Genomic DNA, 9,777 nt, shown 5'->3' on the forward strand with positions numbered 1-9,777 from the left:
CCCAGCCCTTTTTATTTTTTATTTTGAGACAGAATTTACTAAATTGATAAATTGCTGAGACTGGCCTTGAACTTGCAATTCTCCTACCTGAGCCTCCCAAACTGCTGATTATAAGTTTGTGCCACTGCACCCAGCTACATTTCCTCTTTTTTATTTTTTAATTTTTTTCTTAGTTGTTGATGGACCTTTACTTTTTATTTATTTATATGTGGTGCTGAGAATCGAAACCAGTGCTTCACACATGCTAGACAAGTGCTTTACCACCTAGCCCCAGCCCAAATTTCCTCTTCTTACAAGGACACCAGTCCCTGGATTAAGTTCTGTGCCCTTCGTGCCTGGCATTGAACCATGCCCTGGGAGGACTCAGGAAGGACACACCTCCCTGGATCTCACCCTCTCATTTTCTTAATTACCCCTCTAAAGGCCCTGTCCCCACATAGTCGCACAGGCACAGGGAGCTTGGACAAATGAATGAATTCAGCCCTCACAAGGACCTAGTGTGTGTGGGTCACGTCAGCTGTGTGACCTCGCCTCAGTCCAGGCACTGCAGGCCTTGTCCCTGCTTTAGAGATGAGGAGAAGGGTGTTGGGATCAGCTGTTAAAGGCTCACCATCTGCCAGCTGACAAGAGATGTCACAGCATTTGGGTTCACACTCTGTCCCCTTGCGTATCACCTTTTGCGGGGGAGACAGCCGGAGCCAGCTGAGTTGGAGAGAGCCATCCTGCTGAGCTGATGAGAGATGAGGGGCTGGAGAGGTCAGAGGAGGGGCCTGGCAGAGCCTCTTAGCTTTGTGCAGATAGAAGAAGAGGAACTGACTTTCCAAGCCAGACATTGAGAGCTGGGGGTCCACCACGAAGCTCAGCCTACTCCTCCCATTTCACTGAAGGAGAAGCAGAGGCCTGGAGGGGGGAGTGACTCAATGCTTGCACAGGTTTATCTCATGGCAAGTTTTGTGTCCCTCTCCTTGGGCCAGGCAGTGCCACTCAGGCCTCTATGTCTCCCAGAGAGCTTGGCATGCCATTCAGAATGGAGTCCACAGGGGCCTCTAGATATGAGATGCTGGGGGGAGATTGCGGGGGGGTCTCAATCCTGACCTCTAAAGGTGTAGAAAGGTGTGTGCTCAGTTTGAACAAGAAACAAGCAATCGCTATTTACAAACACTGGCACACGTCTGTAATCCCAGTGACTTAGGAGGCTGAGGCAGAAGGTTTGAAAATTCAAGGCCAAGCCAGGATCACCGATTTGCACCCCACACAGAGCTCCACATTACCTTTGTCTGTAATATAATTTGTTTAATTCTGAGTTGACACACATTCTTGACAAAAACTGAGTTTTTGTTGGGGGACAAAAGAACTCCTTTTAGGCACAAAGCACAGATATACACCTAGTACATAAACAGATATAGGATATATCTGTGATATTAAAGTTTCATGGAGGAGGGGAGCCTATGTTGATAGGAGATGGGGGGCAGGGGGTGGGGAAACACAGAATGTCCAAAATGACACCTTAAAAAAAATAATGAATTGGGGTGTGGTGGCGCAGGACTGTAATTCCAGCAGCTCTGGAGGCTGAGCCAGGAGGGTCTCCAGTTCAAAGCCAACTTCAGCAAAAGTGAGGTGCTAGCAACTCAGTGAGCCCCTGTCTCTAATAAAATACAAAATAGGGCTGGGGGTGTGGCTCAGTGGGTCGAGTGCCCCTGAGTTCAATCCCTGATACCAAAAAAAAAAAAAAAAAAGCAATAATGAACAAAAGGTTGAGAAACACTGGTCCATATAATTTAATTTTTAACGACAGCCATGTCTGTCACAAAGCTCACAAAGTTCCTGAAGGGCTAACAGTCGGCTCCTCTGAGCTCCTGCGGGCGCCCTCAGACCTGCCTGCGCGGGGAGACAGGGGAGGCCCTTGCGAGTGGTGTCACAAATCCACGAAGGCCACCTCTTTGTCAGCCACCTGGTCCCTGCCCGAGACCTCCTGTCCCGGCCATATCCACCCCGCCCAGGACCCCTGCCCTCCTCCTGGCAGACGGTGGCGCCTCCTGGGGCCCCTCAACCCCACAGGGATTGGAGGACACGCCCTCACCCTGCCCGGAGGGAGGTCCAGGGCCTCAGATCATCTTTGTGCGGAATGTCTGGTCCGCTGGTTCTGCTGAAAGGCCACCCCAGGCCGGGGTTCAGGAAGGGAGGGGCGCCCTTCACTTTCCTTGGGAATCAGAGGAGCCCTTTCAGAGAGGCTCCTCCTCCCCCATGTTCCCAGGGAGCCGGGAGGATGACACAGCCCTCAACGCTTGATTAGGCTGGGCCCGTGGAAACTTGGCCGGCCGGGTGGGGGTGGGGACGGGCCAGGCCTGCAGATCCACGGACCCAGCTGGGGCCCCCCAGGGCTGCGGGAGGGCGGGGCTCTGCGGGGGCGGGGCTCTGCGGGGGCGGGGCTCTGCGAGAGGGCGGTGCTCCGGGGCGGGGCTCTGCGAGAGGGCGGTGCTCCGGGGCGGGGCTCCGCGGGGGCGGGGCTCCACGAGAGGGCGGGAGCCTCTGCGGAGCACCGACTGCGTGCTCTAATTACTTTGGGGAAGCAGTCCAGAGTGCCCCAAAGGCATTTTGTTTTCTGTAAACAGGGCAGAGAGAGGCCCTTTCTTCCCTCTGTTCTGTCTCTTCCTCTTTTGACCCATTAGGAGGCTAGATAGGGTTTGGGGGCTGATTCTCCAAAGACACAGCTGCCTCCCAAAAGAGTCCGTGCAAGTCGTGCCCGGTGGTTTAATCCCACCCCTATAATCCCAGCTACTGGGGAGGCTGAGACAGGAGGATCACAAGTTCAAGGCCAGCCTCAGCAATTTAGGGAGACTCTGTCTCAAAGCAAGAAAGTGAAAAAGGGCTGGGGATGTGGCTCAGTGGCAGAGCACTTGCCCAGCATAGGTGAAGCCCTGGGTTCGATTCCCTGTACCTTAACAAAAGGAAAAGAGAAAAAACGGGTCAGGATGAGGAGCCGCCTCCAGACAGAAGAGCTCCTCTCCAGCCTCACCTTTGCCTTTCCTTCCCAGTAAAATGGGCTTAATCACTGCCTTAACCACCCGCGGTCAACGGGTGGGAGTTAATTGGTATGTGTTGAGTGCTCAGAGACTCCCAGTGGAAGCTGGGGTGTGTGTGACAATTTGTACCACCCCCACCCCCATCCCCATCTCCCTGGAGGCTTCTTTTTACAATGGTCATTTACATGTTGCACACAGTTACTCCCCAGAGCCTCACTGAGGGCTTGCTCTGCCCCCGTATCCCATAGGACTATCCCTAGCTGTTTCTAGACCAGCTTCCAGCTTCGGGGTCTTCCAAGGCCTGGAGTTGTGAGAGTCCCCAGGACCCACACACTAGAGGGTGACGACCAGCTGCCAGCATGACATGGGATGCTGGGAGAGTTGACTATAGGGCTCCAAACTGGAGATGAGGAGGGGGGTTCTGACAGGTGGGTCAATGACTGGGAGGGCTGACCAAAGTCAGGGGCCAAGTTCAAGAGCAGGATTTGGAAGCTCTCACACTCACCATGCAACACCTGCCCCTCCCACCCCCGGAACCTTTACACATGCTGTTCCCTCTACCTGGAACCCTTTCTTCTTTTCTTCATTTGATTATCTCTGCTCAATTTTTTTTGGGGGGGGGTACTGGGGATTAAACCCCGGGTACCTAACCACTGAGCAGCATCCCCAACCTTTTTTTTGTTTGTTTGTATTTTGTTTAGAGACAGGGTCTCAATGAATTGCTAAGGGCCTCACTAAATTGCTAAGGCTGGCTTTGAACTTGCGATCCTCCTGCCTCAGCCTCCCAAGCGGCTGGGATTACAGGATTACACTGCACCAGGCCCCACTCATCTTTTCTGTCCAGCTCAACTATTGTTTTCTCTGGAAAGCAGCCTCTCTTATTTTCATGTTTACAGCAAATCCCCGTGATAAGTTTTCATAGCAACAGTCTGTTTATCGGGGCTTACTCTTTGGTGCATGATTTTTTTTTTTAATTATTACTATTTTTAGTACTGAAGCTTGACCCCAAGAGTGCTCTACCATTGAGCTACATCCCAGCCCTTTTTATTTTTTATTTTGAGGCAGGGTCTCACTCACTAAATTGGCCTTGAACTTGTGATCCTTCTGCCTCAGCCTCACACATCACTGGGATTACAGGCCAGCACCATGGTGCCTGGCTGGGCATAAAATTTTACATAATGTTTCTACTAGAAGCTTCCCAAGAGCAGGTGGAACATCTGGTTTTGCTTACCAGGGTGCAGGTTTGTTTGTTTGTTTGTTTGTTTGTTTGTTTGAGAGATGGGTCTCTCTCTGTTGCCCACGGTGGCCTTGAATTCCTGGGCTCAAGTGATCCTCCTACTTTAGCCTACAAAATATCTGGACCACAGGGGAGCACCACGGTGCCTGCCTGAAGGTTTATTCAAGTAATTAATTAATTGATTAAATTAGTTCCCATGTCCGTGGGACCCTCCCCACATGATGTTCTCCATTCTGCACTCTGATCCATTTTTTTAAAAGTCTCTCTGGCTCTCTGTGCCTCCGTTTCTCCATCTATCAAATGAGGGCAAATGAGTTAAAGCATATGATATGCGCAGAACGGAGTCAGGCACATACATTGTTCCAATAAATTTGGGTGCTCTGACACCAGACCCAGGGCAGTGGCCTAAGAGGTGATCAATAATTGCATTGATTGAACAAGCAAAAAAAAAAAAAAAAAACTGAAAAACAGGGGCGGGTGAGCCTGCAGGGGAGGCTGAAGGGTCTCTAAAGACGGGGCGAGGGGCTGGGGATGTGGCTCAAGCGGTAGCGCGCTCTCCTGGCATGTGTGCGGCCCGGGTTCGATCCTCAGCACCACATACAAACAGAGATGTTGTGTTCTCCGAAAACTAAAAAATAAAATATTAAAAAATTCTCTCTCTTTAAAAAAAAAAAAAAAAAGGGTGAACTGGGACGGCCAGTCACTAGCGGCCCTCGGTCTCCCCACCTCCTTGGCCTTGCTCTGCCTCTGACATCAGTAGTCATTCAAGCTACAGTTGCCTGCAGGTTGTTTTTTGGGGTTTTTTGTTTTGTTTTTTTCCAGTTCTCCAAGAAGCAGCCTCCAGTTCCCTCCCAGGTCACCAGCACCAGTTGGCTCCGCCCCACAGAGCTCTGGGCTCCGGCTCCCGGCTGGTCCTACAGGTTACTAGTTTTCAACAATTCCAGCCTCTTCCCTTGTCCCTCCAGTCCGGGAAGCCCTTGCAGCTCCTGTGGGTGACTTCCATGATGTTTCAGCGGTCTCCTGGGCCTCTTTAGTCCTTCTGTGCCTATTGAACAATCCTGCATATTAGATGCTCCCTGCTAAAGTGACTGGTGTGGCTCCTGTCTCCCGGCGGGGTCCTGACAACAGGCCAGGCCTCCCTGATGTCAGGGAATCCTCAAGCCCAAGGCTCAGAGTGACAGAAGCAGGAGCCAGACCCACACTCCTGACTGTCTCTGTGCTAAGGGAAATGACAGCCTCACCGTTTCTGGGGGGATCCTGGGGAACAGAAATGGACGTGCTTTCCACAGGGATGTCTACCCGGCCCTGGAAAAACTGGGCCAACAGTGAAACCACACAAACAAAGGAGCTGCACGCGAAACTGCCTGCTTGAGCAAGTGCCAAGACAAACAGCCGAGGTCTCTGGGCCTCCGCAGGGTTCCTGGGCCCTTGTGGAGGTATCGCACGGAGGAGGGGCTGAGCCCCCACCCCCAGGTCTCCCTTTCAATCCCTCAGGAGTCTCTGGGACAGGCTGCCCCGCTCTGTACTCTAGGACACGCTGGTCGGGTGTGCAACCAGGAAGGGCTCACTGCCCTCAGAGAATGTCAAAGACAGAGGAGCGCACATTAGCGGGACGGGGGAGGGCCAAAGAATGTTAATGTCTGGGCCCCGACCCAGAGATTCTGGTTCTGGCTCAACAGTGGTATTTATTAAAACTCCCCTGGCGATTCCACTGTGCAGCCAGGATTGAAATCCACTGAATTAAAAGAATGTGTTTGGATGGCGGTTCCCAAATTGAAAGTGCACTAGAAACCAGGCGAGGTGGTGCACGCCTATAATCCCAGCAGTGTCTTGGGAGGCTGAGAAAGGAGGATGGCGAGTTTGAGGCCAGCCTCAGCAACTTAGCAAGACCCTGTCTCAAAATCAAAGAAAAAGCCCAAAGGGCTGGGGATGTAGCTCACTGGTAGAGCACTTGCCTAGCATATGTGAGGCCCTAGGTTCAAACCAGTATTGCAAAACAAACATTGGAATCACCTGGAGGAAAGGTAGACCTTACACTGTGAGGGCTGAGCCTCACTCCAAGGTTCTAATTCAGTAAGCCTGGGGTGGGACCAAAGAAGGTATGTTTCTTACAAGTGCCCAGCTGAGTTGAGCTCAGTGGCACACGCCTGTAATCCCAGCAGCTTGGGAGGCTGAGGCAGGAGGATCATGAGTTCAAAGCCAGCCTCACCAATTTAGGGAGGCCCTAAGCAAAGCAGTGAGACCCTGTCTCTAAACAAAGTATGAAAAAGGGCTGGGGATGTTGTTCAGTGGGAAAGGGCCCCTGGGTTCAGTCCCTGGTACCAAACCAAACAAAAAATGCCCAGCTGATGCCCCTGCTCCTGGGACCACACTTGCAATCCCCGGGTATGGAGCCCAGCAGTCTCTCTGGGTTCAAAAGTCATCTCTGCCAGGCACAGGTGACCCTGTACCTAAGAGGGCTCTTTGAAGACAGAGATGCTCAACTGGTACGAAATGTTCACACGGTGGTGCCTGTCACGTGATAGTGCTCCATGAGCATCGTTATCACCATGATTGTGAGCATTAGTGGGTGAGCTGCAGAGATCTTGAGTTGCAACATGTGACTTGGAACCCTCATTTTAATCAAAGCCTCCCTTCCTCATCTGTAAAATGGGGCTAATGACACCCTGGCTCGGCTGTGGAAGGATCAAAGGGGCTCCTCATGTGAAAGTGTTGGGAAAACTGTGAAGCCCAGTGGGGGAGTGTTATTAGAGAGGGGTCAGGCCGGCACAGCCCCATCCCAGAGCATGGAGCGCCCTGATCTCCAGGGACATCTGAAATAGCAGTTGCTTGGGCTCCTGAGAGGAGGATTCCAATGCCTCCCTCCAGCTGCCCACAGGCCTCCCGGCCACCCCAGGCATTTGGCGCGCCTGGGTTGGGGGAGTGCCTGGCCGGCTCCACAAACATCGCAGGGGAACAGATGGAGGGGAGGGCTGGCGCGGGTCCAGCCCATCCCCCAGCCACCGTGCTGCTGCCGGGAGAAGAATGTGGCGGAAAGGACCAAAGCCGCGGGATCAAAGCTTCCCTCCCCAGCCCCTGCCACCCGGTTCCCGGCCAGGTGCCCTTCCTCCTCGACCCTTCCTCTCCCTCCCCAGCTGCCCACCCACGCACCTCCGCCCACCGGCTCCAGGGAGGGGACATGGGCAGCAGCTGCAGGCCCAGCAAAGCAGGGAGGGCCCGAGGAAGCAGCTGTCCTGCTGGGTCAGGAGCTGGCCCCTCGGTTTCACGCCTCTTCAACTCCCCACCACGCGGCAGGCCTGCTAGGTGCAGCCCAGGGTGGCCAACGTGGGCGGAGGCTTCTGGTCTTTAAAAGACACCGGGCGGGAGCCCTGGGTCCTGAGGACAAGGGAAGCAGGTGGCACCTAGTGAGGGGGAGGGGGAACAACCAGGTTTGACGTAACTCAGGGGCAGTTTGACCCAACAGGCCAAAGCCTAGACAGGGCCAGCTCAGACGGCCCAGGGGCTCAGGCCCCGGAGTCTGTCCTAAGGAAGAACCACCAAACCCCCAGCCTGGTTCCAACCTTGCTCTGGTGGTGAGTGACTGGGCAAGTCCCTAACTGGGGCCTGAGGACCCAGGACCCAGGAGAGGGGCTGCCAGGGTGCTCCCTCCCTGGGCACTGGGTTGGCTTCCCCCGCAGGAGGCCCCAGGACAAGGATCTGGGGGGTGAGATCCAGAGCAGGACTGAGACAAGGAAGCCTAGGCAGGGGACATTTATCAAGCTCCAGGGGATTCTGCCTGGGGAACTGCCTGGAGGGTGTCCCTACCTACCGCCATTCCTTTAATCTTGTTCTGAAGATGCCCAGGACTGTCTGCCTCCAGAATTCTCTTATATGAGAGAAACATCAGCCATACTCTCATGTACTTTGCTTTCCTACTATGTGTGACTTGATTTCTTTTTATCTATTGGTACTGGGGATTGAACCCAGGTGTGCTTTACCCCTGAGCTACCTCCTTAGCCCTTATTATATATTCAATACCAGGGATTGAACTGAGGGACACTCAACCACTGAGCCACACCCCCAGCCCTGTTTTGTATATTATTTAGACAGGGCCTCACTGAGTTGCTTAGTACCTTGCCACTGCTGAGGCTGATTCTGAGCTCGAGATCCTCCTGCTTCAGCCTCCAAAGCTGCTGGGGTTACAGGCGTGTGCCACCATGCCTGTCCTAGCCCTTATTATATTTTGAAACATGGTGTTACTAAATTGCCGAGGCTGACCTCAAACTCGTGATCCTCCTACCTCAGTCTCCCAAGTCACTGTGATTACAGTGTGCACCACCACGCCCAGCTTGAATGTAATGCTTATCTGATGCCAAAAGCAAGGGACTGTCCCATCAGGAAGTTGCCCAAGGACCCACCTTGGACACCCAATGTCATCGTCAGGTGCTCAAGGGCCTCACCCAGGGGCCCTGCTTACCCAAACACCCTGTTGGAGCCTAATTGTGTACTGAAAGGGTCTCCCTGGGTAGAGATCTGTCCCGTTATCCGAGTCCCCAGGTGTCTGTCACCACCTTGCTGTCCTCCAGCTTTTCAGAGTGCTCTGGCCCTTTCCCAAACCTGGACTCCATGGCCCCAGCCCTTCCCACGGCCCCCTCCAGAGCTTACCTGTCCCAGGTGCCCTTCCCCTTGGTCTCTGCCGCAGGAAGCGGAGCCAGCCAGCGCATCTGACAGGCAGATCCGTGTCACTGGGTTAATGTGTCACCCTTCCAAGTTACAGATGTGCATTTTTGACAAGGCCCTTCTGGAAACGAGGCCTCGTGCCCAGAGCTGAGTGATGTAAAGATGACCAGAAAAACAGGAGGCGGCCTGGCCGGGTCTCGCTTCCTCTGCTGGCTCCCATTTCCTCCTCCATCCATCCCCTCCCTTGGCACAGCTGCAGATGCCAGGTCCCCACCCTGCACACCCTGAGAGCTGCCATAGTGAAAGCGAAAGGAGGAGGAGCTGGAGCAGAAAGAAAAATAATGAAACCACGGAAAGAGAAGAGGCTCTGGCAGAATGTTGGAAAAATTCCCAGGCGGGAATTCCCAGCCCTCAGGGCCGTGCCAGGCCCAGGGCCTTCTTAAAGGACAGGCTGCAGCTCCTCCTTCACACTGTGTGCAGCTCAGGGGATCCGGACCCCCCTGTCCCTGTCCCAGATGTGTGTGAGGTTGAACTTGCGATTGGAGGGTCAGAGCAGAGTAGGGCTGGGCAGAGCCCAGGGGACCTTGCTGGGCGGGTCCCACAGGTGCTGAGGGTTCTGGCCCTTCTGGGCTCTCCCTGAAGCCGGGTGCAGAGAGGAGGTGGCCGGGCAGAGCCCTGGGGCCACGGTGCCGGTGCAGGTGTGGGGAGGCCTCTTGCAGAGGCTGGACTGGCAGCAGCCAGGTGGCGGCAGCTCCTGGGGAAGCCAGAGACCCTGATCCCTTCAGGAAACTGGACAAGGTCGGAACAGGAATCTGGCCTGTACTTCTGGGAGGGCGAGCGGGTGTGGTCGTGGCTGGC

The sequence above is a fragment of the Callospermophilus lateralis genome, chromosome 6 (assembly GCF_048772815.1).
Source record: "Callospermophilus lateralis isolate mCalLat2 chromosome 6, mCalLat2.hap1, whole genome shotgun sequence".
NCBI lineage: Eukaryota > Metazoa > Chordata > Mammalia > Rodentia > Sciuridae > Callospermophilus > Callospermophilus lateralis.